Here is a 6,824-nt window from a genome sequence, read left to right on the forward strand (position 1 = left end):
CTTCTGGGTGTGGTGTTCTGTCTCATCTAGTGGCACCGAGCCCACTGAGAGAGAGTTAAATGAGTCTGCTCCACAGCCTTAGCGAACAGGCAGTTGACTTTTAGCTCATGCAGTAGCGGCTCATGCACTAAGCTCCAGAGACCACAGGTTCAATCCTGCCTGCCAACGATGGGGGTCTGTTGGTGTTACACTTAGATGTTTAGATCCTTCATGTGTGCCCATAACTTATTATGCTTTATTTAACACTTCCTTCTTCATAGTCAGCTGAGGTGGCCCCTCCATTCAGCCAGTCTGCATAAGTGGATCCATCTCCTGAGAAGGATTCTATCAGAGTAGAACTCACTGTCATTTTCAACCTTGCTGGATAAGGATAGCTCCCTGAACACGTTTACTTTCTTTTTCTTGTACCAGTGTAGCTTCCTTGTTATATTACAATCATTATTTTGAAGGCCTTGTTCATTCTCACTCTTAAATGCTAAATGCAGAGAGCACAGTTTTTGTTAGACTTCTAAATAAATGTAAACATTCTAACATTATTTGCCTTATCTTCCAGGTGTCTCTTTAGTTATTTGTCTGCCTCCCCTCCCCCCGTTATTGCAGTAGCTGCATACCATAATTTTTAATGTGTTTATCACATTAAAATAGCCATGTGAGGTAGGCCCGCGTTATGCCCTCCGCTTTACAGATGTATACAAGCAGTTAGTTTGCAACAAGCCAGGGAGCAAATCTCCTTTGCACTAGCTGTCTAGCTGGGCTCTGCTGCCACGCACAGAAAGATCCCTACGGCATGTTCATCTATCCCACTTCGGTTAAGTTCAATCGAAATGTTTCATTGTGACATTTTCAGAACGGTTTGTTTCTATGTCAACCTTGTTCCTTTTTTTGTTCCTAGAAGTAGCTTACCTTGTGAGCCAAAAAGCCATGTCAAACTGAAAAACGAATGTTTTGTTTAACCTGCAGCTCTGACCGCAGTTACCAAAGGCATCAGGTCTACAGCTGCCTGGGGGAGCCAGGGTGGGCAGAGCAGGGCAGGAAACTCGGGCACAATTGGGCCCAAGCACCTGAGCCCCACCCCCTAAACCAGCTGTTTCAACAGCAGAGGGTGCTACAAGCTCTGCAGCCCAGGGCTCCTCCCCCACCCCATCCCAGCCAGGCCCCTTCGCTCTCCCTCTCCCCAGTCCCTGTTGCCGCTGGTCCTGCAGCACTGCGCGGAGAGATATAGCTTCTTTCCAGCCGACCCCATCCCGGCTGCTGCCACTGCTGAGCCCCGCTGGGTCAGGGCAGGGCTGCTCCCTCCCCTCCTTCCCCCAGAGGAAACTCCTCCAGACCGGGGAGGAGAGGGGCTGGGGGGACACAGGTGGAGAAGGGGGCAGTGACTAGGGCAAAGGAGGAGGGTGCCCAGCTGTGCGGGATGGGCGGGGGGGTGAGTTAAGGGGTGGCGGGAGCTCTCACATGTGTACTAACCGCCCTCAGGAGTCTGGTGCTTGTCTGTAAATGCAGCAGTTGGCCGCTGGCAGAGGGGCATGGCCTGTGGTTGGAGGAGGTGGCAGCACAGGCCTCTTGTCCGCCACTTTGTTACGCCTGGCCCCTGATGACTAGGGGAACTCAGCCCTCACTGCTGACCAAGTTTGCCCCCGGTCGCAGGGCTCCTAAGTAACCCCCGTCCCCCATGGGATCTGTGGCAATGGCCTTCGCCTCAGTGAGGGTTGCCATCTTTCTACTCTCACAAAACCAAACACCCTTGTCCCCTTCTTCCCCCGTCCCACCCCGCCCCTCCTCCAAGGCCCCTTCTCTGAGGCACAGCCCCCCACCCTCACTCACACTCACTTTCACCAGGCTGGCTCAGGGGCTTGGGGTGCGGGGGCGGGGGGGTGAGGCCTCCAGTTACGGATGCGGACTCTGGGGTGGGGTCAGAAATTAGAAGATCAAGGTACAGGAGGGGACGGGCTGAGGCAGTGGGTTGGGATGCAAGAGGGGGGTGAAGGCTCTGGCTGGGGTGCGGGCTCTGGGGTGGGGCCGGGGATGAGGGGGTTGGGGTGCAGGAGGGGGCTCCAGGCTGGGGCTGAGGGGTTTGGAGTGTGGGAGGGGACTCTGGGCTGGGGCAGGGAGTTCAGGTGTGGGGTGGTGCTCCAGCTGGGGGTGCAGACCCTGGGCTGGAGCTGGGGATGAGGGGTTTGGGGCATAGGAGGGTGCTCTGGGCTGGGACTGACAGGTTTGGAGGGTGGGAGGAGGATCAGGGCTGGGGCAGGGGGTTGGGGCATGCGGCGGGGGTGAGGGCTCCAGCTGGGAGTGCAGGCTCTGGGGTGGGGCTGGGGATGAGGGGTTTGTGGTGTAGGAGGATGCTCCAGGCTGGGTTTGAGGGGTTCAGAGGGTGGGAGGGAATCAGGGGTGCAGGGTCCAGGTGGTGCTTACCTCAGGGAGCTCCCGGAAGCAGAACCATGGCCAGGCAGCTTTGCACGCTGCCCAGCAGCGTATTATCGCCTAGGCTGACAAGGCCTAGGCCTAGGGCAGCAAATTTGCAGGGGCGGCAAATGTATAATAGCAGCATTTTTGTAATTGCGGCATCACTGATGCCGCGATTCTACCAATCATAGCGCGTATTGAAACCACCAATGACGGTGCGACGCCATTTAGTAAACATACTCACGAGAATCCTAAACGTCAATAATATGACTGGAAGGAAGAAATTAAGCGGTTCTCAGTTAAAAAAAAAATGCTATACAAAAGAAAGAAAGGGAAAATGAAATGATAGCAAAAATGCACAAAATAGATTCCTTTGTTGTACCAGTTAGCGCCGACAGTGAGACAGAAAAAATAGTTGAAAGTTGTAGTGAAATAAAAAGTGAAAATATTGGTGTTGATATTGAAAATATTGATGTTAGTAAGTTCATATGGGGCTGGGGGCGGCAATTATTTCAGGGCCTAGGGGCGGCAAAATCATTAATCTGCCACTGTTGCTGCTCTGTCTGCAGCGCTGCCCCTGCAGCTCCCATTGGCTGCAGTTCCTGGCCAATGTGAGCTGCAGAGCCGGTGCTTGGATGAGGATAGTGCGCGGAGCCCCCTGGCTGCCCCTACGCATAGGAGCCAGAGGGGGGACATGCTGCTGCTTCCAGGAGCCACGCGGAACCATGGCAAGAGGGGAGCCTGCCTTAGCCCCGCTGTGCTGCCGACTGGACTTTTTGACCGGGTGTTTCAGACACCTGGTAAGCCTAGCCTCAGTCCCCCGCCATGCCTGTGGCCATCCAAGGAACAGTTCTCTCTTTAACATGGCACTTCCCCTCCCCCCCAGTTAGGGTTAGCATCAGGGGCTGGTGAAGCCCTAGAGTCCAGGCATGCACACCGTCAGCTCCATCCTGCTGTCTGGTGCACTCCTCACTATCCACACAGCTCTATCCCCATTAAAGAGATTTCAGCTTTTCTGGCACTGGGGCAGGAGATCCTCGCTGGAGCTCACTCCAATCTGTTAGTGCTCTCTACCATGCCCTGGTAGCACCCCCTCTGCATCCCAGCTTCACAAGATCTGCACTGAATATAGAATCTTTAAGCACAGTCCTTACTGGCAGCTGGGAGCCCGTTCTACTTCACTCTGGCTTGTGATTTTGTTAGGCTGACACCTTGCCAAGCACATACTGGGGACAGCTCTGCTGGCCTTTTGCTGCACATTAATGCTAGCAATTGTTCATTGCCCCGCTCCCAAAAATAAAAGGAACTTGCTCCAAAGCACCCAAAGTGTTCACTTTGGAATGGTGATAAACGCAAATGAGGCCTGGCTCATTCAACCTCTTCCCTTGGATGCCAGCATTGGGGAGTAGAGAGCTGTAGCCTTCAGAGCCTTCACCGTGGGGCAGATGTATCAATGGCCAGAACTACCCCAGCCAAAAGGGAGGAGGCAGACCCAGTCCTTTACCATAGACATGCATCTTTGTGAGCCCAGTACATGTCCCCTGGGGCTGACCGAGGAGGCCAGTGGAAGGTTCAGCTCATGTCAGAGACAGCCCCTGCAGCCGCTTACACCTGTGCTTTCTGGTCTGCACTCGGTGCTAGCTCTTATTTGACCCCTAAATGGCCAGGGTTCCCCTCACCTCAGGCAAGTCTACACTACAAAATTAAGTCACCCTAAGATAAATCAATGTACAGCCACCATGGTAAATGAACCAGTTTTACATGTCTACGCTATGCTCCTTGTGTTGGCGGTGTGCGTACTCAGCGGGAGCGCTTGCACCAATTTCACTGTCAGTGCGGGGCATTGTGGGGCGGCTTCTGAAAGGCAGCAACAGTCAATGTAAGTGATGCAACGTCTACACTGATACCACGGCGACCTAACTCCATTGACATACGTCTCTTGCGGGGGTGGAGTTATTAAGTCGGTGTAGCAGGCGTGTGTCATTGGTGGGCACAACATTGTAGTGTAGACGCCTACAGAGTTAGGTGAGTGTTCGCTGCCTTACGTCTGCCTAGCTCTGTAGTGTAGACCAGGCCTCAGATACAGCTCTCCCACAAGGCCCTGCCATGGTGTGTGGGCTCAGCCCCGCCCCAGAGCAGAGGGAGGAAGAGCTGGCTCTCTGGAGCGGGGTTCTGCCTGTTGAATTAAGTCCTGCCAGAGACCCAGCGGCCCAGCCTGGCCCCTTTTCGAGCATGGTGTAAGACACAGCTGTTTACCAAGTTTCTCCTCCACCTGCAGGCTTGGGCTCTCCTGGCACACAGAACGCTGACCCCCGTTCTTGGAGACAGGTACTAGCAAAAGCCCTCACCATCATTCCCCACTGGGGCAGCATCATGTGGGGCAGCAGTGCTGGAGGCTGTGACATGGACAGTGGCAGGTGTTTCCAGCCCCATAGGTTAAATGTCTCTAACACGTTTCCCTTATAGCCACACTCATCACCCCCCTGCCTTGCATACCTGCTCCATGCATGGGGTGTCTCTGGCCATCCTCTCCTGCCCCATGCTCTGTCTGATTTCACTGCCTTTTCCCCTGCACAAGGTGGGGGGAGTAAGAGGAGCATTTGCACAAGGGCAAGATAACCCAGCATTCCTTCTTCACCATATTATTTCTGCCCTTCCCCGCAGGGCTGGGCTAGGCCATGCCGGGGTCCCCTGCCTCTGCCAAATCGCAGCTGGTATTCGAGTGCTGACTCCCAAGCCCTATATTCTCAAGTATTGCTTCCCTGGTGTTTGGTCTCTGGTGCCAGCTTCGTCCTGCACCCGCAGGATCTCAGTGATTCACTGCATTGGCCCCGTCCCCAGATCTCTGCTAAGCCCTCGAGCAGGGCCGGCTCTAGGCACCAGCTTCTCAAGCAGGTGCTTGGGGCGGCCACTCCGGAGAGGGGCGGCACGTCCAAGTATTCGGCGGCAATTTGGCGGATGGTCCCTCACTCCGCCTGGGAGTGAAGGACCTCCCGCCGAATTGCCGCCGCAGATCGCGATCGCAGCTTTTTTTTTGCTTGCTTGTTTTTTGTTTTGGCTGCTTGGGGCAGCCAAAACCCTGTAGCCGGCCCTGCCCTCGAGTCTATCGCCTCTCCTCCAGGTGTGCACCGTGTTCCCCAGGTGGCGCTGCCCATGGAAAGCCTCCAGCCTTCCTTAGTGGGTCCTTTGCTTGCATCTCACCCCTGGGAAGCTTCACGTAGGGCCAGGGTCTTCCCTAGGGAGTTGCCAGCCAGGATCTTCTGCTGCTTCTGTTTTTGTGGTGGTGCCTGTCCAGCTTCTTTATCTCCAGGCTGGTGCTTGCCTCCCTTAAGCCCCTGCCCAGCAAGGGGCGGAACAGCTCAGAATACTTCGTGCAGGCATCTAGGTTAAATGTCTCTAACACGTTTCCCTTATAGCCACACTCATCACCCCCCTGCCTTGCATACCTGCTCCATGCATGGGGTGTCTCTGGCCATCCTCTCCTGCCCCATGCTCTGTCTGATTTCACTGCCCTCCTCACTCAGTGACACTAGCTGCCCTATGAGCCCTTCCCTCCGGGAAGGAGATCCACTGGCTGCTGGGGAAACAGCCCAGTAGGGCTCCATCCCAGGAGTGGCAGATTGCACGTGGCTTTGGCGTAGGGTGACCAGATGTCCCGATTTTATAGGGACAGTCCTGATATCTGGGGCTTTGTCTTATATAGGTGCCTATTACTCCCCATCTGCTGTCCTGATTTTTCACACTTGCTGTCTGGTCAGCCTACTTTGGCGGCCATTCTACACCCCAGATGAGATCTCAAGTTCTAGACTCCCCCTTCTCGGAGCCTGTTAGTGTCTAGGCACTGCTCCGTCCTGGGCGGTAGGTCCACGGTAGCTGCTATCGGCTTGATTTCTGTGTACGGGGGCAACAAAACTCTGTGCTTGTTTCAGCCACATCACTCTGTTATCAGCATTAACTCACTCAGTGGGTATGTCCCAAGCCACCACGTGGTGGAGCCCTAGAAACACACAGCCCAGCTCAGCCTCCTTGACACACCAAACAGAGCCTCTGCAGTCATTCAGATCTCACAGCTTCTGCCAGTCCCCCAACTCTGACCTGACCCCGCCCTGTATCCTCTGTGCAAGGGGTACACTCTCCTGACAGGAGCTAGCATGAAGATGGCACAAATACCACCTTAAAGCTGACTTAGCCAGGCACATGGGAGTAGGGTTGCCAACTCTCCCGGATTGGCCAGGCGTCTCCCAGAATCGCTGTCCCAGTGACTACTGAAACCAATCTGGGAGATTTGAATAGGCCACTAAAAGTCTCTACCTGCTCTGGCTCTGCATGGTTCCTGGAAGTGACCGGTATGTCCCTCTGGCTCCTAGGCACAGGGGTGACCAGGGGGTCTCTGTGCGCTGCCCCTGCCCCAAGCACCGACT

This window comes from Trachemys scripta, chromosome 9 (genome assembly GCF_013100865.1).
Source record: "Trachemys scripta elegans isolate TJP31775 chromosome 9, CAS_Tse_1.0, whole genome shotgun sequence".
Lineage (NCBI taxonomy): Eukaryota > Metazoa > Chordata > Testudines > Emydidae > Trachemys > Trachemys scripta.